The 25,280-nt window shown below is 40.6% G+C and overlaps 1 long non-coding RNA gene across 1 annotated transcript; it reads left to right on the top strand.

Annotated features, from left to right (window-relative positions):
* Positions 1-490: 490 nt before the first annotated feature.
* Positions 491-24,850, top strand: LOC118222644. The gene is made up of 3 exons (XR_004764303.1): positions 491-830; positions 11,560-11,632; positions 24,688-24,850. It is a non-coding gene; the product is annotated as an uncharacterized LOC118222644 (long non-coding RNA).
* Positions 24,851-25,280: the final 430 nt, after the last annotated feature.

The following is a 25,280-nucleotide window of genomic DNA, read 5'->3' as shown; positions in this document are numbered from 1 at the left end:
TCTATGTGCATGTCTGTGTGTATGTGTGTGAGTCTGTGTGCATATCTGTGTGTATGCATGTGTGTCTATGATCATATCTGTGTGTATGTGTGTGAGTCTGTGTGCATATCTGTGTGTATGTGTGTGAGTCTGTGTGCATATCTGTGTGTATGTGTGTGAGTCTGTGTGCATATCTGTGTGTATGTGTGTGAGTCTGTGTGCATATCTGTGTGTATGTGTGTGAGTCTGTGTGCATATCTGTGTGTATGTGTGTGAGTCTGTGTGCATATCTGTGTGTATGTGTGTGAGTCTGTGTGTATGTGTGTGAGTCTGTGTGCATATTTGTGTGTATGTGTGTGAGTCTGTGTGCATATCTGTGTGTATGTGTGAGTACATGTGCTTGAGAGAGGCGGAGAGGCTGCGTAGTGCGTGTGTTTGAGCTGGTCAGGTGACACTGCTGGTTAGGTAGGCGCTGTGGGGGCTGACATTGCCTTAGAGCCGTGTAGGCAGGAAGCCCACACACTCACAAACTGGCCGTGTGGCGGGGGGGAGGAGTGAGAGCGGATCCGTAGTTAAGTGCCTCGACAGCCCCGCGGATTGATCACTCGCACCGTGACACAGGGGGAGATTAACCAAACCACGCGCACCGTGGCTGTGGTTTGGAGAACATTGGGAAAACCAGGCAGGCTTTCTGGGATACTGCAGTCAGACAGCAGCCATCACACTGAAAGAAAGAGAAAGAGAGAGAGGTAGTGAAAGACAGAGAGAAAGAGAGAGCGAGAATGAGGGAGCAGACAAAGCACGTTTCTTGAAGAACACACCGGGGAGTCACTGCTGAACCTAGCCTACAGGTACTGTGGGAACTTACTTATTTCAAACATTTTCTTCCTCGCACACTGATTGAAGAATCTGGAAGCTTTTGGAGAAGCATGAAATGAAAGTATATTATTCAGTTTTGATTTAAATTAAATTGCCCGCCTTGCAAATTTGTTGTCTTCTGCCAGTAAACTTTAGAGAATTGTTTTAATCAACCTTTAAAGAATTTTACATGTTTGACCTAAGGAGAAAGGATATGTATATACATATATATTAGTTGTTACAGAGCACAAGATAATTGCATTGGGTTGTGTGCATTCTATGTGTGTGTGTGTGCGTGTGTGCGTGTGTGTGTGAATGAAGAATGTGGGGGACAGAAAACCAAATTCTCTTTGTTCTCTACAGCTGCATGGCAGTTGAAGTGAGGGTAAATACCGCACACCTTTCTACTGTTGTGAAAGCCGCTGAAACTTAGCACCAGAAGGGAAAAATGTGATCAGGATGGCACGAACAAACTACACACCCGTTTAATCACCACACTTTCACCAGAAACAAAAGCACCGGGCACTGAATGTGAACCTCAAGTTCACATGCATGCGTGTGTCTGTGAACACGTGCACGCCTTTTTGGGAGATAACAGAGCCTTTCTAGCGCACGGACACACACACACACACACACACGTTGTGCACGCACACGCACACTCATACACACACACACACACATGCGTGCACAGATGCACACATGCATACACACACACACACACGAGTGCATGCATGCACACACACATACAGACACACACACACTAAGACCTGGCAAACCCAGAGCAATACTTTGCACTCTTAACCAGCCCTACTGAATGGTGTGGTGAATGCAGTGAATTTCATCTGAAGCACAAGGACAAAACCCAGAGGACATGTAAGAGGGTCAGATCCCTGGGAATGAATCCCTTTTCCGAGTGGGGAAATCCACAGACCGAGCTGGTATTTCAGGTTGTGCTGGAGACAGTTGCTCACGGCAAATGGGGGGGGGGGGGGGGTCCGTAAATGAGCACAGGGTGGGAAACCCAGCAGTGCTGTCTGATAAGCCCTGGGAAGCAGGCTGGCACCTAACATGTTTCCGCCCTGTCACTCTCAACCATTGATTATATTTACCCTTCACGGAGCACCAATCTCCCAGTTCAGCACTTTACCTCCCGAATACTAGGGGACGTGTTTGTGCGGTGGTTTGCTGACAGGCACCTAGCAGGTTTTGACTTTTTTGAAAGGCATGAGTGTGTCTTCAGCTGTTCAGCTTGGAACAGGCTGTTGTGTGGCAGAGCTAGGTTTTCCATAAATTACCATTGCAACTGCGCTGAAATGTTCAAATATGTCCAATATGCTGGCATTGCTAGATAGACATGCAATTTCATTTGTGGCAGGCGGTGAATTCATTGATGTGAGGAAGATTCCTTCATATTCATGATTATATATGGTTTCCATTTATTCTTTTTCATGTTTTAAACTGAGAATTTGTCTGTTTGCTTTGCTTAGCTATTCAGCCTACCTTGTATCACTGGTTTAGCTTGTGATTCTGGTTGTATATTAAATTGAGGTTTTTTTTATGTTATGCTTTGCTTGCAAATATATACACCACCACCCACACATGCATACATGCATCCACATGCAAACAGACTCCCACAGACACACACACGCGCACGCACGTACACACACACACACACACAAATCTCTACTCAGCTTTTTAAATACGGTGTTGTTGGCATAGTTCTTTAAATCACTGGTTTCTGACCTTTCAACTACATAAACCACGGTGGTATGTGTTTAGCACTGGGTGGGGCTACAAGCACTGACCAATTAGAATTGCAGAGGTGGAACTTAACCATAGTATTTATAAACTGTGAAGAAAGAGCAAGATAAGGGACCAATGGTACTTTCAAGTGAAAATAGTGCTGTGCTATAGGTGTGTACATAGCTGCTGAGCTTTACAGTCTAAATTACACAAATAGTGAGGTGGTGGGCCATGTTCTGCCTAAAGATAACGTCGTCTTTGCTACCATTGCCATTGCCTTATCAGTCTCAACAAGCCTAATTCCTGATATCAGTCTGACCATTGAGACCTCCAAGCCACTAGATGGTGACAGCACATTTTGGATGAATTATAAAACAAGCTGGGCTTCAAATGCTGAGGATCCTTCCTAGGATCAATCACACCTGTTTGCCTTTCTATACGCTGTAGTGCTTGCACTATAATGTGCAAAGGCAATTTGAAAGGTTCTATTCTTTTCTGGAGGTGCAACAAAAATGGTGACTGTGAGTACAATGATTAGTTTTAGCAAAGGAAATGAGGAGTATCTTCTATGCAAAATGGTTCACAATTGTTTGTGATAGGCTGAAGAGTCTGTTCCAATAGTCACACAATGTTTTTATGTCCACGGCAACATATATTCAGTCACATTTAGCTCTGCTGACAGAGGAATGGAAATGTCATTGTCCTAGACTGTAAAGAAATATGGAGAAAGTGACCGTGATGACACCTAATGACTTCCCATGGATTTGCAAATTGTTTTGAAGTCACAGAAGTGTAGTTATTGTGCGGCCATGATGTACAAACTGGAGCCAGACTGCGCTATTGAGAAATGGGGGGAATCTTATTTGGGCATCAAGTTTGGGCCAGGTCCAGGTCAACAACTAAGCATGTGATATTCAGCATCCCTCCCACTGCCCCTCCCCCCCTCAGCAGTGATGCGCTGTGACTAGGCAGTGATGTCCCTGATTGGTCCACAAAATTTGAAAATATTGTTCAAGTGACACAATAACTTGACAAATCGACACATGAGGAGACATTAGACAAAGAAAAAACACCTACATTGCTGCATTGCTTGTGAGAAACAATTATTGGCTTCGTATTTTGACCACATTGGTGAAAAATGGATTCGATAATGGAGCTTTAATTGGTTTTGAATTAAATTTGGTCATATGAACAGGACGCAGTGTAGCCAGTGGTCTGTCAAGCAGACACGGTAAACATTTCCTTGTGCACTTTCCTTATTGGGTGATTTTGTTATAAAAACAACTGTTTAAAAATGTTTCCACCTGACATAATCGTTGAGTTGTGACCACCTAAAGGTAAACATACAGTACAGTATACATTTCAAATGCATGCTTGTACACCAATGTCAGGTGGTTTCATTTGCAAGGATATTACCTGATATACTGTACCCTAAATTGAGATTAGAACTGTGAAAAAAGAAATATGCATTTGTACAGTCATTGTAACAGCATTCGAACATACAGTACTTTATGCATATTTAAAATTCCCAAAGCTCAGTGCTAGGAAATAAAATTTTACTGTTTTTTTAAGCAGATATCAATCAGAATTGGCTGCGCCAACAGTGAAGCCTGGCTATAGGTGTTCTATTGGCCGGAGGAAATAAATTCATTTCCATGGTCCTCCTGTCAGTCTCAGTCTTTCAGTTAACATGCAGCTACACCCCTGCAATGCTATGGACAGAGGAAAATAAATTTTGAGCTAGACTATTGAATTTCAAACCCCAGTTTATCCTTGTGGGTCTGTTGTGCATAATAAATGACCACAGTAGGATGTTATATTATGAGAGGACAGTGCATATTTTTACATTCGCCATGTTACGTATTTCAGATTCATTTTTTATTTTGCATAAATAAAAATGACTTGAGTCTTCTGTACATAAGTTTACATCTGTCTGACATTTAACAGTCAATCATAAATGTCATATTTGTGATTTGGAATTTATATACACAGGCAATTCTGGGACCTAGATATATCCTGGTGGCTTCAATGTGTCGTCCGAGAATTAAATAAAGGTTCATTGATTGATTGATTGATTGATATCCAAATATAGTAAAACCTTTTGCAAAATAAATAAATACATTTTTTAAACAGCTAAAATTTTTATGTTTAGTGCATATTAGATAAATAATTATAAGGATTATTATCAGAAAAGCCAAAGCACATGTCTCCTGTAAACAGTGAAAGTGAATGTGTGTCAAATACACACTGCTCTGACAGTGTGGTTAGGTAACCTCGTGAACTGTTCAAGTCTTCCGCGAAACAGAGGCAGACACAGTTTTAAGAGTTTTAGGGGGTTTACATGCTAAAGATAGGTTTCATTTATGGGAAAAGAGAAACTTACCAGTGTTGTCAACTCAAAGAAATACATGTACAGCATTATTCTATGTGTGCTATAACATAATTTGTGTCAAATCACTCCAATATTAAAATTAACAGTTACAAAAAAAATTGATAAAATCTTTATGCTATTCTGGGACAACACATTTGTAGCCAATGAACTGTGTTAAGAAATGGAAGACAGAAACCAAATTATAATTTGCATTGATGTATTTATGAGGCAAATTTTAAAATGGGTGTCACATTCCATGCTGCAGAAAAGTACAACTTCTCAAATATCACTTTCACTAGAAGGGGGGAATTACAAGTACTTACACATCATCTCTTTTTCTGGAAGAGTCCTCAATGCATTTACAATTATCCAAACATAATCACTTTCTCAGGAAGAACCCTCAAAGAAATGAGAGACAGTCTCTGAAGAGTAAAAAAAAAATGACAATGAAAAAAGGAAGCCCCTTCGGGAATCTTTTGTCAGTTTGTAAATTTATGCAAATTGCCTTCTACCTCTCAGGAAGTCACCCCACCCGAAACGTTTAGGATGTGTTTCTGAAGAAATGATTCAAATCCTTAATTAGTGGCTGAGGGTGGTTAGGTAAACTCCCATTCTTGTGATTGCTAGCTTGTCACATTCCCCTACAAAGTCCCCGTATCTGTAATATAAACAACATTCATAATTTAGGGAGGGGCCCCATCTCACTTTCAAAACCGTAGTTGTCTTCCCTTTAAGGGGACTTCAGAAATTGTTAACAGACTACTGGAAATTTGCAGATGTGGCTTCCTGAGTAGTTTATGAAATGATTTAACCTCGATCATACATTTTTGCCACCTTGCAACTGTTGTTTCCAAAGTTCAATAAGAAGGTATTCTTCAGGGTTTTTTTAGATTGTTATTTTTATCCTATACTACACTTTTTTCAGGAAATATACAATTAGTATTATTGTATATTTCATTCAGATTTAAGACCTACAACACATTATTAATAACTAAACATATTTGATTTTCTGTCTTTGGCTCTAAGAGTCTATAAAAACTGGAATCAAGAACCATGATAGATGGTTTTCAAGGTCGGTTACTTGTCTTCTAAAGAGTAACAGTCTTGCCGTCTATTAGCTATCCATCTTGCCGTCTATTACTATTGATAAGGATGTCAGCCACATAACTCATTGGAGAATCTTGTTAGGGCTTTGTTTATTTTGTTCCTCGGTGCAATGCAAGTCTAATATTCAAAAGACAGCTTCAAGATCAAAACCAGTTTGCATTGATTGCATTAGCTTATGATTGCTTTTTTTTCATTACATGTGGCGTGTGTAGCTATACACTTTTCTTCATTATAGCTTTATGTTGAGATCTCCAGATTAATTAATGGTGGGAGACATTACTGCATTTATGAGAAAATACGTGTACATTCGATAAAACCGAATCTGCGATTCTGAGAAATTACTTCATTTTATTTTGCCTTTTCATATCTCAAAACAGTATCGCCTCCGTGTAAGCGAGGACTTTCCTGTCTGAAATTCCTGCGCGAAATATATTTACGACCCCTCGCTCTGGGGACGGCCCCGGCAGTGTAAGGGGATTTCAGGAGTGACTGTGTGGTTGGGTGTGCAGTCATTGGGGGCTGAGTCGTGCTCATGTGAATGGGCAGCGTGCGCCTCGCGGAGAGCATTAAAACGAGTGGCATTTCCTACTGCTTTGGTATGCGCGACGTGAAAAGCCTCGAGGCAGACGATAAGGGGAGGAAAGGGAAATGACAGGCAGATGAGTGAGTGATGACATCATTAACATTAAGTGCATTTTCAACTGGTGTGGTGCCTTTTTCTCTCGTTTCTGGAACAATTTCGTTCTCCTTTCGGGTGCTGGCTCGTGGTCTATTCTGCTATTCTCTGTTCCGGCTTTTGGAGAATAGCCTGACTGAGCCTGCAGTAGTAGACTACGTCTGCACTCTGTAACCCCCAGACTCGTTAAGCGGACCGCGGCAGCTGAAGAACGCAGCTCTACAGCGGGGACGGAGCGAATAAAAGGTAGTGAGGTTTTTTTTTTTAATCATTTGGCTCGATTGCAGCGCGCCTTCATATCCCCAAAATGAGTGTATAATTTCAGAAAATCCAAGTTCATATATAGTTTTTTTTTCCCCGATATATTTTCGACTCCAAACGAAATTAGGTGTGGAGCTAATGATAGCATTCACAGGCGTTTAGGCAAATTGTTCTTTTGTAATAAAAGAGAGAAAGAAAAAAAAAACGTGCCCGTTTGCACTTGTCTGAACCCGATGCTTCGTTTCTGTTATTTTAGTTCTATGACTCAGCGGACCCAACACGGCTTTGTTATGAAAGGCCGGTAGAACGAGACCTGGGGTCTTCTGCATGATTGTAGGTGCAGCAACAAAGTGTGTGGTCCCTGCAGTGCGTGCTCTGTAGCTAGAAATGCCTCATGGCCAGGGAAAACTTGTTTGAAATCGTTGGAATGCGGACATTTCTCCACTGTGGCTTTAATGTTTAAAAGCAAAGACTGAGAAATTAACGTGTTAAAGACAACCGGTACAACAGCTGAAGGTAGACCTGTCGGCGAGACGGACTTTGAGTGTGTTTTTCCTTTTCTTGAAGTTACGGGAGGAGGGGTGGTATGTGAACTGCGGAGAAGGAAATTCTTGTGTGTGTTTTGGAATGCGATTACCCCGGGGAGACCCCGTGACTGAAAGAGCGGAGTGAGAGGGGGGAATAAAACATGGAAAAGAGAGCTGGCAGGGAAGACTGGGAAAGAGGGGGGCAAGAAGGGGGTCGATACTTTTCCGTTTCATTTCGTTGTCATGCAGTTGGAGTTGATATGCTTTTTCATTTGACAGATCGCTTTGTAGCCCAACCAAGCTGTTAGTTCGATGATTGTAGCTACTGGCGTTAGTCGAGCAGCTGATGTTGACTCACTGTACACTTTCACTTAGATAATTTAAGATACACCCTGGATTTAAACTAAGAGGGGATGTAACACTTTGCAGATAAAATAAAACTGCGCTACAACTGTAGCCTTACAGATTTTACATGTAGATTACATTTTAAATGACAAAACATTTCAGCGATCAAGAGGTTGAACTAGCCTTTTATGATAGGACAATTTAAATGCTACATCTTTAGCCCGTTTGGTAAAATCCGTTTCCTAATCTGTTTATCTTTTTAAATCTGTTTTAACTGCTTTATGCCAAGTTTCATGTTGCGATGTTAGAAGTAGGAAGTTATTATTTTCAATATTGCTATTATATTATTGTATTTTATATGCAATATAGCCTGTTTAAAGTTGTATGCATCATTGTAGTGTGAGCTCAAGGAAAACCTAATTTCCAAAATGCTGCTTGATATTATATTTCCGTATGCCAACTATGTTTTATATCCACAATTTCTGTCAGTTGGAATTTAAATACCAGTTTAAATGTCATGCATAATATCCATACTTAAATAATTAGCTGAGGTCATAGATGAAAGTGTAATGATCGTGGTTGATACGCAGAGGAATATGATTACTATTTCCGTATAACCATGTAAACGGTAGAATGTTAGTAGACATGCCATAGCTGTCTGAATGCAGACATTCTCTGATATGTATTTTGTATTTAGAATATACATTCTTATATCTATTTGTTTATTTTAAATTTCTAGAGAGCATTTTGAAATCCATGGGGTAGGCCAATGTGTTTACCGCATACAAACCTTTTCCAAGAGGGGGCACTATCGAGCCACATAAAAGTTTTTTGAGCTTTAAAATTGCCAGAACTTCCATAAGGAACGGCGTTTTTACATGGTTTATTTTATTTTATTTTTTTTTTGCAAAAATACATTAGCTTGCACTGGCATAGTTGGCAAACAAGGTAACAGTATGTTTATTACACATAAATAAAGATGTAACTGAAATTAATTTATTGATTATCACAGTCACAGAATAATCCCAACTCTTTCAATGCTTTGCAATCTTTACAAACAAATCTAATATTGTATTCCATTTTTACAAAGGAATGAATGGCTATTGTCACACATGGTACAAGAAAAATGCTAATTATACATAAATAACTATTAATAGCAATGTAGCAATCATTTCGTTACTGATTGTCATAAAAGTTTTGTAATTTGGCAATGCAGTGCATGAAAATGAATGTTTAGTGAATATTGCTACTGCTATGCTACATATATGATTGACAGAATGTAGCTATTTGTATTATTTTAGAGTGGTCGTCTTTCCACAACATGTCATGAATGTAAAATCACTCTCTGGCAGCATTTAAATTAGACTGTGTTTAATACGTGTTATGGAGGGCTCAAGTGGTTATTGGAAATCATCATGTGATTTTCTACACTTGTGCCATTAAACATAAAGCATGCGGTACTTTTCATTATCATTAGAGGGTAGCTTCAGATCACTGTTATACATATTGGCTCCAAATATTGTTTTTCATGTATTGCTTTAATTTAAGTTCACATGTGTTGCATTTTCATGATAAGGCAGATAATTATATGTTCTGGGAATCACAGATTTCAGAAACAAAATTGCAACATTTTCCAGGGGAAACAAGCAATGCAATGAAAGAGTAGGACTGCATATTTTTATGTATATTACTAATACTAATCATGTACCAGCAAAACAATGTGAACTCTAATCATGTAAACTGTCCTTTTCTTATATTGAGGGTTTTCATAGAAGTTGCTGCATTGAATTAAAAATTATTTAAAGAATGTTTGAATGTTTACAGAATAAATTAATGTATATCAGTAACAGAACCCAGCGAATTAGCTCATTGATTGTTTTTTTCTTTTTAAGTGCTTTTTTTTCTTCTTACAATATTACCACGCAGTAATGCACTATGACAAATTCTAATTTGAGTCTGTTAAATCCAGGATAATTATCCATGTTTGCCATATATGAACAAGTGTGAATGAATGAGTGAGAATATTAAGGAAAATTAATTAACCTTTGAATCCATAGCAGCTATGAACAGGAACCGGATTTGCAAAATGGCTGGATCAAGCCAGAATAAGTTTTTGAAGCCAGTGAAGTACTTGTGGCCACATATACCTTTTTCATCATTCTCTCATGGAAAACCTTGGAAACAGGCATCTCTGTGAAAAATTCTGTTATTTTCATTGATTTGCTGACTGGGATAGACAAGTTAGATTTTTTCTCACAGTTGCAAGTGTCAGACTTGTCTGAGATCAAATCTAAGCAGCCATTTTTGTTGATAATATTTTTGAAATTTGATTTTGAAATGTGTGTGTGTGTGATGTGTGTGAATGTATTTGTGAGCGCATTTACAGCCTGCATAATGGTGGTCTTTTAACCTGTGTGCTAAATCTTTAAAAAATTTACATAATACATTTAAGTATCAGAATTTCAACAAATGGTACTTCCTACTATAATTTTATCTGTGTTCAAAACCAAAAAAATATTCTGAACAGCAAAGGCAGCAAGCACATAGCCACTGAATCTTCATAAGAAAAATACAATGTGAAATGTTAAATCAACTCTTACAGGGTACATTTCACTCTGATAGAGTACATTTAATCCCTGTCGGAGTCACATGACACTGTTAGAGTTAAATTAACATCAAACATTGACCTTTACTGCATGTAATTTTCATTTATTTTTTGGATCCTTTCTCTATATCACATGTTAAAATTACAGAAGCCATCCATTCAATGCCAGTAGCTTAGCTGACGTTCCTGGACCCTGTGACATCACATTGTCACGTGACTGCCTTGAGGCGTGTGCACACGTAATGTGGCAGAACCTCTTCAGATAGGTCACGCTCAGCCTCTCGGGCAGGGATGCCTTATAGGACCCAAAGGGCCAGAGAACACCTAAACGGCTGGCGGTTGTGGTGCGATGCCAGATCCCTTCGGATTAACATGCAAAACTTGGATTGCTTCCTAAAGCTCTTCTCTGAGAAGCAGGCCTTACAGTTTGCTTCAAGGCTGCTTACTTTTGACCTTAGGAGACTCTGCTTGGGGTAGTGTTTCTATTTTATGGATTCAACGGGAATTTGAATGGTGTTTATTTTTATTTTTTTGGTTTCCTTTTTTTTTGGGGGGGGTGGGGGGTTGCTGGTGAGATGGGAACATCTCTGTGTCTAGAACTTAGGGCCATATGAGAGATATCTATATCCGTCTGTGCAGTGTCTGTGTCCTTCGCGGCACACTCAGCATTCCACCTCGGGCTTCACAGACTCAAAAACGCGATGCTTTTTTTTCTTTTCAGATTTAGCTTAAACAATTATCAAAACATTTTTTTTTTTGCAATGATAGAACACTGTAACTCCCCGTTTAATAAAGGCAAAGCCAGTCAATAGGCAACAATGAAAAAATAATTCTACTTCTTTGTATTTTTGGGATCAATTCAATTAGATTTTTTGAGCATGTTTTTGATGTAATGAAGTTATGATAATTGAAAATATATCCTTTCAAGAGATCATTTTAAGAGGCATACTCTTAAGAAACATTCTTTTTGACATTTTGATAATTGGGGTTATTTATCATTTCAAGAAATCTTTTTATATGAGTTTTTATTAGTCTGACCACACTTATGTGGGGAGTGAATTAAACACATTTCTCTCCTTGGTTGTAGGCTGAGGAACAACCAACAATGATGAATTGGAACTGGGAAGTGCCGAGTTGCAGTGTAAGATGAGCACTACCAGGTAAAAACAAGTTGTCTTCTTTGCTTTCTCAATTTAAAGATGATTTTTTCCTTAAACACAACTATTAAGTGTATTTTTTACTGTATGTTTCTTTTGTTTATTGCTTCAGATAGCTCTCTGTGAAACGTCAGACACACTAAACCTCTTTAACTGGGGTGGGCAATGAAGGCCACATTTGTTTCTGGGTTTCTTCTTCTGCTCTTAATTATTGTCCCGCTCTGCTCATTTATTGATAAGCTAATGAATTACAGTTTGTTTCCCCGTGTTAAATGTTTTACCTTGGTCTCACTTATGAGCTAGCTACTGTTGATATGTACAGCTAATTAGGTAATTGAACAAGGATTACTGGAGGAAATGGCTGCATGCATGCCTGCCCTCCAGGAATGGAATTGCCCATCCCTGCTTCTGGGAAGTATTGATGGGGGAATTGTGCTGCAGATGGTGCCGTCTTTCGAGACATTAAGCCGAGTTCCAGATTCACTTTGGTCATTAAAGACCCCACAACACTTTCCGAAAGAATAGCGGCGTCGTCCTTGGTGTCCTGGTCAACGTCTCATGAAATTGGCTCGCTGTATCTGTCCACCTCATTGCTTCCTACATATGACTGGCTGCACAGTCCCTTACGTTCTTATCTACTTCCGTTTCCCAGGTCGTTACTGCTAAAGATAAGAGTTCTCAGTTGCCCTGCTTGATTAAATAAAGTTTAAATAAAAAATGAAACGTCAGAGTAAAACGTACTCGAGTCGATTTAAACAATCTAGCATTTTACTGTGTAGGGGGAGAACGAACAGAAAGAATAAGAGGCGAGGAAGACTGAGAGATAAAAGCAACCGTGTCTGTTGTGGAAGGTAAAAGCCTGAAAGAGAGAGAGAGGTGGATAGCCACTTGAGGGGTGCTGGAGAGCTGTGGGCCCAATGAAAAGGAAAGAGCATTACGCCTACAAGTGGGCATAGCTCAACCTCCCTTCCCCCATCCCCACCCCCACCAACTAACATACGCAGCAGGCTTCACAGATTATAATCCAGCTGCTCTGTCTCCTTGTATAGTGCATACGGTTCAACAAAATTAAAGGGTAAATTCAGAAAACTGCGAAATTACGTCTTAAGCTGATTTGAAAATTGTTTTTTGGTTTCTCGTTTTGAATTTCGCAACCCATCCTCATCTTCTGAATGGCATATGTGTGCTTTAATGTATGTTTTTGCAGTTATGGGTGACAGGGTTAGGGGCCAGTCTACGCAAGAAACAAATTTAAATTAAATGGAACGAAATGGAAAATCCACATAGAACACCATGGGTATTTCTGTCCTGAATTGGCTGTATAGAAATGGTATTGACTTCCAAATCTCATGGATGATTTCCATCACTTCTTTACCCTGGCCAAGGAAAGCATTTTCTTTAAAATAGCTGCACAGTAATGAAAAGGCATCTCCCCGAAGCAAAGAGCTTGTCTGAATTCTGTACACATATTTATGATGGAACGTAGTTAGGACTGAAACGAGCACAATGCTAAAATGAGGCCAGAGTCATGGCCGGTAATGGAACTCTGTGTAGCTATCGCCGTTCTGCTCCCGTGTTAGGGTGATGAGCTGAGTTTGTCTTTCTGTCACACTGACCGTGCTCCGCGTTCGCTGCACTATCAAAACAATAAACTCTTTGTCTGGCTCTGGTGTCAGGTCTGATCTTACCAGCACCGTAGGCACATTATGTGGGCGCTTACTTGACAGGTTATTTTCCTACCCTGAGCACAAACAGTTTTATAGTCCCGACAACAATTTTGGTGCTGTTATGTCGAATAGCTTTTGGCTCCTAGGCGCGATGAAAGCACTTCATCATACTGTGGAGTGAGAAGGGCAGAACAGACCTTACAGGTAGCCTGGTAAGTGACAGTGATGCATGCAGGCTCTGTTGAGAAAGACAGGCTTTATTGAAGTACACTTGAATTAAAAATCATTTCTGGTATAAAGTAATCACACTAAAAATGATTTCATTTTCAGTTTTTTTTAATCTGGTAGTTCTCTTATTTCCTTTTACTGTTAAGGACTCCCCAATGCTTCATCACATGCCTCAAAAGTGTCAGAGACAGCATGTCTTCTGTACTCTTATGCAATTAATTTGCTTCCTATTTTCCACACAGTTGTTTATGATATAAACAAGCACTTTATAACTCACCAGGTTACCAACAAGCCATAACCGCCCCCCCGCCCCCCCCCCCCAACAAAAAAAAGAAACACATTCTTATTCGCAAAGAAAAGATCAACAGCAAATCGAAAACAGCCACCCACACACTCCCCCGCATGACCCCTCCCTCCTCTCACATAAGGCAGATGACATCATCAGTGTGGGCCCCAGTCGTGGGCAGGCTGCATGTGGGAGAATAAAGGCTCCCGGCATATGGGCTGCGGTCTCCGCGCTGCGGATCTGGGCCCGGCTTGAAGTGCTCTGCCAGGGAGGCTTCGACACCCACACCTGTGGCAGGGCGGGATGGGGCGTGTGGGCTGGGGACCTGTGACTCACCCTCCTCTAAAGCCAAAACAGAGGCAGCGCTGCTGCTCTGCGTGCATGCGTGCGTGCGTGTGTGTGTGTGCGTGTGTGCGTGTGTGTGTGTATGTGTGTGTGTGGGAGAGAGAGAGAGAGAGAGAGAGCAGACACAATTGCTTTTTAAGAAAGCCTCGGACTGTTTGATTGGTTGTTCTCTCTATGTGGTTTATCTACTGTCGCGGTTTTCTGTCACACACATAAAATATTATAGATTTATTGGTAACTTTTAGTTTTTGTTTGCATTTAGCATGTGCTGAACAGTAGAATAGGCATTGCAGTGTACACAATAATGTGTTTGGATTTTGCACCAAATGGCTCATTTTCTCAACTAGCGCTGTTATTACTGAATGCTGAATATTCCATTTTGTGAAATGGTGGTGTTGTTTTCCAGACTTTTGTGTAGTCCGGAATATAGTGTTTGCGTGAGTGGGTCTATATATAAATAACCTATTTCACACATTTGTAGGTTCAGAATGTAAAGTGGAGAGAGATAAACACCTTGAGGTGCCTGCCAGCCTCATTATTTAAATGATGAACTTGCCCCTAATTTTAACACACAAGCGTTACATAGGGAGAACCATGAGAATGCACTCATAAGTTGAGGATTTTTAACACTTTCAGTTTTAAGGTAACACCTTATAATATTCAACCAGGAATGAGCAGGCTTCTGGATTACATTAGTGCTTTAATTTGGTTAATCGAAGTTAAAGTATCATTTCTGTTTGGAGGAGTCAGAGACACTAAAAATGCGGTGTAAGAACTACACTACCAGTATTTTTGCCCACTTATGGACATGTGCTCATCCTGAACAAATTTACATTTCTCTGTTCAAGAAAGTGCCTCCTGAATGCCTGAAAACATAACTTCATTTATCAAAAACATCTTTAGCTGATGGGTAAATCTGCCAAAGTCTGAATAAAGCCCTGTTTCGTGTAGGACAGGGGTGTCAAACTCCTGTCCTGGAGGGCTGCAGTGTTTGCAGGTTATTGCGGTTTCTTTTCTATCAGTAGCCAATTAAGGCCTTGAGAACAAGGTGTGTGGACTCTTTAGCCAATCAATGACTTGTGCTGAAACATAACACTTGTGCTGAAACACACCAAAAACCAGCAGACACTGCAGCTCATTAGGAGATCATTAACAATGCTAATCTATATATTCAAGTATAGGTAGCATCAGATTCTGTTATTTGGAGTACCTTAATGCTACAGTGATGTTTGAATTGTGCAATGATTGTAACCAGATATACTCAAATCTGCTCAGTAAAGTGACAGAGCTTTTATATTTATTTAATTTAACTTTAACGAAAATTACATATAGTCTTGTGACGTTGTCAATACCGCCACCTGCCTGTAGACATTAAGGGTGTTGGCGTAGTGGGTGAAGGGTGCTCGTCTGTATGACCGATAGCCCAATCCACGGCCAGTTCCAGCCTTGCACAATATCAATGAACTCAATCTCCAGCAGACAGTAGTCTTTCCATCATCCCCGATCCGATAGAGGCAGCAGAACGGATTATCTGCTGAGTGGACGGTTCTGAGTGTTCCGGGTCTGAGTCTTGATATTGCGCCTTACGCGTGTGGGGGGGGGTGGGGGGGGGGGGCGGGGGGGGGGGGGGGGAGGTTAATGGACACAAAGGGCAGGGTCCCTATCCTTTTGTTTACCGACCCCAAGAGGATATGGCTAGACTGGTCCTCTGTGCTTCTAAGTCAGTCAGGTATACAGATGATATTCTACCCTCATTCAGCTGTATTTGGCTTTTTTTTGGATTGTTTTGGAGCAATATTGTGAGGTGCCTTTGGGTCCTTGAATTATAAAGTATATATTTTTTTTATTGTATTATTATTATTATTATTATTATTATTATTATAGTAGTATTAGTATTATTATTAAGACACACTTTCCTCTTAGGACAGAAACCCCCTTCCCCTCCTGCCTCTGTAAAAAACCTGTCAGGTTCAGGAATTTACTCAGTCCTTCTCAGCTGTTGCTTCCCCAGGGGTGATTGGGCGACTCTACCAGCCCTGCTGAGGTGATGAGATCATAGGAGGCGCACCCCAGGAAGCGACGGGGAGTTACCCCACTCAGGGCGGGGGGTCGGGACGCAGAGTCCGGAGCACTGAGGGCGGGCGTGGGGCGTGGGGTGGATGACAGAGGCCGAGGTAGTGCGCACAGGAAGCCCTCTTGGCTACAGCGGGACAAGGACGAGGTGAGGTGGGGCAAAGGGGGACGGGGGACGGGGGGACGGGGGGGGGGGGGGGGGGGGGGGAGAATGGAATGTTTGAAAAGAGCGTGGCCGGGGCTTCCAGGATGAGGGCGGATGCCGCTGCCTCTGGCTCGGCGGCGCGGGGCGGCGTTGCGTTCTCCGCGAGCGGCCCGGCCCACTCACAGGATGTGCGAGGAGGGGACCGGGGTCAGAGCGGAGCTGTGCGCCGGGGGTCCCCTGGGGGGGGAGGGGAGGAGGGGGGGAGCCTGGCGGGGTCCCGCATCCTGAGTTTACAGGGCTGGGAGCCAGTGGGCCGGCTGGGCGGGCGGAGTGTGTGGGCAATGGAGGGAGGGGGAGAGAGCGAGAAGGAGACATTGATTTGGCTCCTATTTTTTTTTTTTGCTCTTCATCTTTCTTATGTGGCAGGGATGTTGTTCAATGCCATCTGTTTGTGCAACATGACTTCGGTTGCCTTGGAAATAGAGTACATTTGACTTTGAATTTAAGAGGAAGAGGGACAACAGTTCATATATATATATATATATATATAGAGAGAGAGAGAGAGAGATAGGGAGGGAGAGAAAGAGGGAGAAGGAGCGAGAGAGAGGCGGAGGCTGTGGGTGGAGAAAGCTGCGATCACAGTTGCATTTCCTCTCACACCTTTAAAGGCACAGCCCTACGGGTGGAGCCGCAGACTCGCTGGCTCACGGCTCTGGGAGGCAGTACGGCACCGCATTCCCCAGCACCCCACCCCCGTCAACATCCCCCCACGCCCTGCATGATACATCCCCCCACACCCCCCAGACCACCACACCCCGCCGCGCTCCTGGATCAGCACCAGTGCTGTGAGCCAGGCAGGGAGGCATAGGTGCAGTTTAGTTGTGAACCCCATATAACTTGCTGACATTTGTATCGACCAAGAGAGGAAATCGTTTGTAATTCTCCGACATATTTTTTAACATACAATATTTTCCTGAAGCCTTTTTTGATGTAGTCAAAGTAAAAATCTATTATTATTATTATTGTTGTTGTTGTTGTTGTTGTTGCTAAATTAATTTACAGATAGCATATGCCATTTTAAAATACAACCATTTTGTTTGTTCCTTATTTTCTACTCTTCAATTTGATGCAGATTCCTCATAAAGAGTGATTTCTGTCTCTTTAGGTAAAATATCTCAAGAATAAAGATAAACACATTGTGCGCTGGCATTCTCCCGATTACTGCAAAACATGAAGGTGCTGTCTCAAAAAACCAACTGACTTTGACAAGTACTCATTTAATCTAAATAGGGGGGAACAGAGATATTTGAAAAGCAGGAACCTGACATTAGCAAGCTGCCCGTACAATAAAAATGAGTGGATTGTGGCTCATGGAATTCATTCTTTAATTAATGCTTGGTTTTTTTGTGGTTTAGTTTTTGTTTGTTTAGTTTAAGTGCTTCCTGCAGCTATGCCCACTACTTAACATGCGAATGAGTGACCTTCCATTTTCTGTACCCATGTCAGCTCTTTTAAAGCAGAGGATTGGCATAGCCATGAGGGTGTCCCCTATGTCGCTTGATTTCTGTCTCTTGATTTGGGACTTGTGTCACACGGGAGAGGAATGCGGGAAAAGCCCTTATTTTACAAGCTAAGATGTGAAATCACCCCAGCTGCATTCTGCCTGAGTACCCCTTGGCATACAGCCCTCTCACAAACAGCGAGGAAACAGTGATGCCCTGACATGTTACCATAGTCATTCCTTATTGGCTAACAGGCATCCAGTTTACTGTAATATCGTTTTGTAAAATATATGAACACAATGTGTGGGGTACACAGGTTCTAAAAAGGATCTGCTGCTTATTTTAACTATGCAATAAAAAAATAATTTCGCTTATAAATAACTGAGATAATAAGTAGTAGATCCCTCGCAGTGTAACTCACACCTTGTAGTCAGTGGCTTCACTAGGGTTGGTGACACCCGGTGCGGTCGACTGTTGGTGTCACTCGATGTTGTCGACCGGGGTGTGGGGGGCGGGGGCGTGCTGTTGGATGTTCTTGACTGGGGGGTGGGGGTTGGAGGGGGGTTGGTCCTTTGGATGTTGCCGACCGGGGTTATGCATTCCAATCGACAAAGCGCTTCTCGTCACATTAATACCGCTAATTAAAACGACCGGCAGTAAACTGCATCGGGGAAATTACCTGTTTCAACCCGTCGTAACACACAACACTGCACAAAAAGTTTATTGCCAGTCATTTCGGTGTCATCCCCCTCTGATGGTGTCACCCAGTGCGGTCCACACCCCCCGCACCCCCCCTAGTGACGCCTCTGCTTGTAGTGGGACCAGCGTCCCAATCTACTAATTGAGAAAAGGCTATTAGTGGCATTAGCAGTTTAAATTGAAGTATAAACAGAATGAATTAGCCTCAATCAATATTCCATTTGCACATTTCTTGTTCTTGTTTTTTTTTTATTTTTCCAGCATGCAGAGTTGGGTTTGTGCTTTCTTTTAAAAAGATACAATATGGAGACTAGATGTGGATTATGCATGTATACTCTGTATGTAAATGAATACATTCATTTACAGTCACAAGGTCATCAATACATGTAGGCAGCTGCCAGGTACTGGGTTTCCGGCTTTGCGTTTTTGCAGTGTTTATGCTCTATCATTAAAAGAAGGACGATTGAATTGTTGCCATTCAAGGCAGAAATTGCGCTGATTATAAATGCATTTCAGTAAATGCACTATCAATAATATCAGTCTAATTATTCATTTCTTTTTTTTTAATGGGATAATGTCTTTGCCTCTTTGCTCATTTAGAACAATAGGATAGGACTCTGCAGCTCTTACACCACTTAATTTCAGTGTAATTGTTGCTTTGTTTCTTTGTCAGGGGGAAGTTGATTTCAACTTAATATTACAGTTTTACATCATTTTACTGTAATATTGCCAAATTATCTTGAGCTTTTAAATGAAAGCTATGTCCTAATTTACTGTTACATGTCGGTCCTTCCACAGTTAAGGTAAGGTAAGTAAGGTTTTTTAAAAAAAACATGCATTCTGAGCTCTGGTTTTTTAGCGGGTTACTTTGCATGCAAAGCGTGCTGCTCGGATTCAGGTGTGTGTTGCTGCCTCTTCGAGAGTGGGTATGGCAGTCCTGGTGACCTGGTTACTCAGCAGATGTTTTTCAGAATGAGAGACTGATGTCTTGATGATCGGTAGGTTTTAATTACTGTACAAAAGTTTACCATCAACAACTGATTTTAGAGTGAAGATCCCCTTTAAGTAAAATGCAACCAAAGAGATTACATTTTTTTCTTTATATACCTTGTTATTTAGAACCAGGAAGTCCAACAGCTGTATTCAAGAAGTCAAAATTAATTAAAATGTATTAATTCATTTAAACATTGAGGATTTAGTAGTTTTTTTTTAATGTTTACAGTGATTACATTTCAAACTGGCGAAATGCAAATGCAAAATCACTGCACATTTGAACAGCACATAAAACATTGACTTTAAGTTGGGTTATTTATAATGCAACAATATATTTTAAATGAAATATTTAAAATAAATCAGGGATGTAAAGTATTTGTTTTTTTTATGTGGTGAACCCACCACAGATCTGACCTCACATTTGTGCCAAGAACATCTATACCTGACATTTCTCACTTGCTTCTTCAGGACAGAGACAGTGTCCAATCTAACAACATTCACATGGCATCTGGAAGCTCTAGGTCACACCTCTAAGTCTGCGGAATGTCAAGAATTTGGGTTTTTCTGTCAATGGGACAGCCAGGGTGTATTTTTTTCTTCTTTTGCTGTAGTGCTTTCACACAGTTCGTAGCTAAGGTCTTTGCTGCTCTGGAGAGAAGTTCATACTCCAAAGAGTACACACAGAGTCCAAGCAGAGCAAGTAAGGAATTAAATGTTGCAGTTAATTGTGCTTATTTTCATATATTTTATTTGAGAAAAACAAATACATACAAAATTAAATGTTTTCATTAATTCATCAAATGTGAATCCTATAGTAATATTTGTGTTCTAATTATCTGAACCTTGAAACAGTGAGTATTGTTTCATTAAAGATTTATGCCGTTTTGTTTGTGTGAAGTGCTAAATTCTCAGTAGGCAAGTTGTAATGCGGTGACAGACACGATGACTAATGTGTCTAACACTTAAGCACATCATGCATTTAATTTGTTGCAATTTTCTATTTCAGAACAGATTCTCTGCAGAGTTGAGTTACACTGTAATACAGTTGTGATCTACTGAATATCTATTTGTTAATAGTTGTAACTATTTATAAAATGTTTTGTAGATACATATTTGTAAAAATGAAAATTGAATATATTCAAAACTTTATTTTAGCTAGTGTGACAAACTGAATAGTGCAAGAGATGATTGCAGTATGTATGATACTGCTCTCATAAAGTAAAACACATCTTAATTTAAGCTAGCATTCCTTTACAGAAATGGAACATATGATAATTTATTTAAATAAAACATATTATCAAGACCGCACATTATTGCAATACCTCAAAATAGTGGAGCAAATATGAAGTTAATTTTTTAAAACACATTGCAATGAAATATATTTATTACATTTTCTAAAAAGTCAAAATCTTTATAACACATTGGAGTATATTACATTTCCAATAAGGGTTATCTGGGAGATAAATCAATCAATATCGGAATTCCAACAATGAGTGCTACGTGCATCCTAAATGTTCAGAAAACATTCTCAGTACTAACCTAGGGTGTAGACCAGAAAAGATAATGAGAGGTTTTGACATGGAGTCTTCTCATGCGTTCTTTAGTTACACTGTAATCAACCTGAGTCACTAGCGTTTACCTCCCTCCCTTACCAAAACAGCACCCACCGAAAACAAATGAAAAATGCTTATTTGAGAAAGGGCGAGTGGTGTGGTGACACATAGAGATGTGTGATTCACCTCCTCCTGTGCTTGGCTCCGCTGCCTCTGGCTCCACTCGGTGCTCTGGAGGACTGCGCGCAGCCAAGCTGCTTGGACCCAGATGGCCAACCGTGTTTCTGTTTCATAGTGACATCACAGCAGCTTTCGCACCTGAGGAGCTGTTCGCACACCACCTGCACACGCACACGCACGCGCACACGCACACACACAGGCACACGCATGCACACAAACATGCACACCCACACATGCGCACGCACACACACACACCGTATACACATTCACCTCACTAAACTGTAGACCACTTATAAACGCTTTAAAAACACATCAGTTGATTTAAAGGTTTATACTTTGTGCATGTATTTATAGATATATGATAGATATAATTATTTCTGCATCTGTACATTGGATGACATTACTGTATTGGGTTTTTCAAAGACATTGAGAAGGTCAGTTTATTGTATTCCGAATTTTAGTTTAATTATGTCCAACCCATGGGATGAAATAGTTGCATTGATGACTGTTTTAGGGTTTTAAAGTGATAAGGGTAGTTTTATGAAAACAGTTGTTTTCATATAACTCATAGAGGTTATGTTAAAACTCTTTTGCACTAAACAGTATGGATTCTGTTTAATTTTACATTTTGAAATCTACTCCATAAAATCATTCAATTTCAATAAGATCTAATTTTAATAAAAATCAAGTTCAGTAAATTCAATATTATTACTTAATGAAATGCAACATTATACAGCAGTTTATTTGTAAATTTAAATTTTACATTTGTTAAATTTTTGTAATATTGAAAACCAGTTAACCAGTAACATATAAACTCAACAACTATAATAAAGTAATAGAGTATGTCTTTATCCATAATTTAACAAGGCTTAAACCAAGGCGTATGTTCTATTATTTTCTATTAGCAGAATTAGATGTTTTCTCTAAAAATAATCAGAAAAATATATTATAAAGACACGACACTGTAATGAAACTGAATACTAGACAAGATATATTTATTTTACTTTTAAATAGTTAAGAAACTGCAAATAAAAATGTTATGTGTAAAATCACCTCTTATAGACAACTCTTGAATACACACGGTACTTATTGGTCTGCTGTAACTTAACATTGAACATTTTGTACGTATGACTTTAATAAATAAAAAACACGAATATGTAGTCTCCCAAAAGGTCAGTCTCCCTTTTCTTCCCCTTTCTCTTGTACATGACTCAGTCTGTCCCCTGAAAATATTCAGAACAAGCTTTTTTTCATGGCCAATGACTGTTCTTTGTCGTACACCATGAGGACGGACGCCGGCAAGTCAGTACATCACTGCATTGCTCATAACCATATTCTTAGGCAAAAAAAAAAAACAGAAAAGTGAAAAGTTGAATGGAAGTGGTGTGGCTTGGTTAAGGGTAACTTAAAGATGAGTCACTCCGTTCGCGTGACTAATGGCAAAAGCATGTGCTTTAAAGAGCAGTTTCGGTCCAGAAAGGAATCCTACCGGGTGGGGAGATGAAGGCAGGTTAAGATCTTGATTCATTCTTTAATCTGTACGATTGAATATTCTTTAACCTGTGTGATTTAATTGGAGGTCTGCGAGCGATTCTCTCATGGTGTCGGGTTTCCGAGCCATACGGTAAAATAAGGTACTTTTTCCAGACGGCTGGAGTGGCAATCACAACGCTAGCACCGCCAGCTGAAACAGATCCAGGTTTTCATACCCAGGTCCGGAGGGACTAAAGTCTGTTATAATTCAACAGCGCCAAGTCCCCACTTTGAGAAATCCCAAATGGCATCAAACAAACTTCAATATTAGTTTTGTCTTTATAGGTTTTCTGTATTTAAGCTCTGGGTTTAACCCAGTCAGTTGTCCTTAACTTGGATTCACAAATATATGCCAAGATATCTCTTTCTTTTTTTAAACACACCCTTTCATCTTCAACTGGCTAAAACTGGCTATTGGAAATAATAATAATAATAATAATAATAATAATAATAATAATAATAATAATTGTGTCCTGGGCTGAATAAATACATAGCTCATCATATATCAGCTGAGCTTGTTTTTGCTATGATGTTCAAATTGTATGCTCATTTTTGTCATGTTTAAAATGTAATTGTGTATATAGTTTTTTATGTCAAATTAATTTAATTACATTACATTGGAATTACATTATATTTGTGTAACTTTAATTTTTTTTTCTTTTTGTCTTTAAATTTTCTTTTTCTTAAGTCCTCTTACCTAGCTGATTGAGTGTTCAACAAGCCTTTCAATGCCTTTGCCGGGTCTTTCCCAGTTTTAGGAAAGAATTCTATGGCATAAAGTTTGTGCAGAATTGTTTATACTATTTCAGTACAGATTAAGGTAGCTGTAAATGTAGTTCATGCACAAGAATGTTTCTTTTTCTAATTAAATTGTAAATGATTTGTAAAATGAATTTAAAATGTATTATTATATGTAATTAATATATACTAAAATGTATATGCATTACATGATATAAATATGTATATTATTTAAATGGATTTAAGCATTTAAAAGGAAATAAGAACTTGAACAAATGCTTTGAAAATTAACATATGCATTCACAAGAATACATATGTCTTGTGTGAATGTATGTGTGTGCTTAAGTGTGCACTCTTTAGTGTGAATGTGAGCACGAGCACTCCGGCAGTGTGCTCAGAGAGAGTAACAGTGAGGGGGTTTGCTGTAAGTGGAGCCTGAAGCAGTAAACCCACTTTAAAGTGCGCTGATGTGGGGGGGCTCTCCGAAACGTGCAAGGCTCCTGCCTTTTTTTAGAGACCCTGCCCATTATTCCTCAGTCACTCGGGCAGGGGAGTTTCCTGCTGTTAAAGACCAGAGGCACAGCCTAGGCGTTTTCTCCGCCACCACCACCACTCTCTCTCTCTCCCTCTCTCTCTTTTCCTTTTTTCTGAATGGGTGTCCTTTCTCTAACCTCTCAGTTCAGAAGTCTGTAATTGGACACTGCCCTGCTCTGCGATAGGCTGCCAGATAATTGCTCAGCCCCTTGGCGGTCCTCTATAAGAACTCTGGGTGTCTGCCTCCACTGTGTGACTGTGTTTGCTGATAGCCTGCGCGTTTGCGCGTCTGCATCAGAGCAAGAGAGAGAGAGAGAGAGAGAAGGAGAGACTGCGCTGCATGACATGTGACAGCAGAGCTATCAATGGGCTTGGCTAAAGCCAGCAGTGGGCACTCAGCTGAACTGGGAAAGCACCTTTTTCTCAAACGGAGACTAACGGGGACCTAACAGACACCAGGCAGCCGACGCTGCTGCTTTAAGACCGTCTGCCGAACGGGGGAGAGCCCCGGCTGGGAACTGATTTTTAAAAGTTTTTGTTTAGTTTGTTTTTTTTTAGTTTTGTTTTTTTTTTTATTTACAGCCTCGGTGATCGAGCCCGCGGACGGGCAGCCGCGAACCTTACCAGCCCCGGCGAGAGGCAGACCCGCCGGGGATCGTCGCCGCGGAGATGCCAGTTCTGGTTTCCCTCGGCGAAGGGGGACCCCCTCGCAGCAAAGCAGGTCCTGGCCTCCAGGAAATACTCTTTCCACCCAGACTGAGTGAGTGAACGGGGGGGGGGGGGAAGCTCAGGCAGCTAATGGATCTCATATGGTGCATGTTAAAACAGTGAAATTGATTGCAGATCCTCGATAACCAGGGTGAAAGCTTGGAAAGCGAAATGAGTTTGGGTGTGGTGAGGGGGGGGGGGGGGGGGCGCGTAAAAAAAGTACGTAGAGGCAATAAATTATCTCAGTAAGCTAAAATTGGACAGACAAAGATACCAGGGAAGTGAGTGTCTGTGTGTGTGTGTGTGACATGTGTGTGTGTGTGAGAGCGAGAGAGCCAGACTGTCATTCATGAACTTCCCTTTTAGCATGTCTTTACCCTCGGTACAGAGGAATAAGGTAAAGAGGTTCATTTTCCTGTTGAATCATGAGTCCTGTGTGTAGCTGACAGAGTGAAGCTTTGTGAGGG

This window comes from Anguilla anguilla, chromosome 3, assembly GCF_013347855.1.
Source record: "Anguilla anguilla isolate fAngAng1 chromosome 3, fAngAng1.pri, whole genome shotgun sequence".
NCBI classification, from domain to species: domain Eukaryota; kingdom Metazoa; phylum Chordata; class Actinopteri; order Anguilliformes; family Anguillidae; genus Anguilla; species Anguilla anguilla.
Note: the sequence above shows the minus strand (reverse complement) of the source record. Positions and strands in the feature narration are given on the sequence as shown.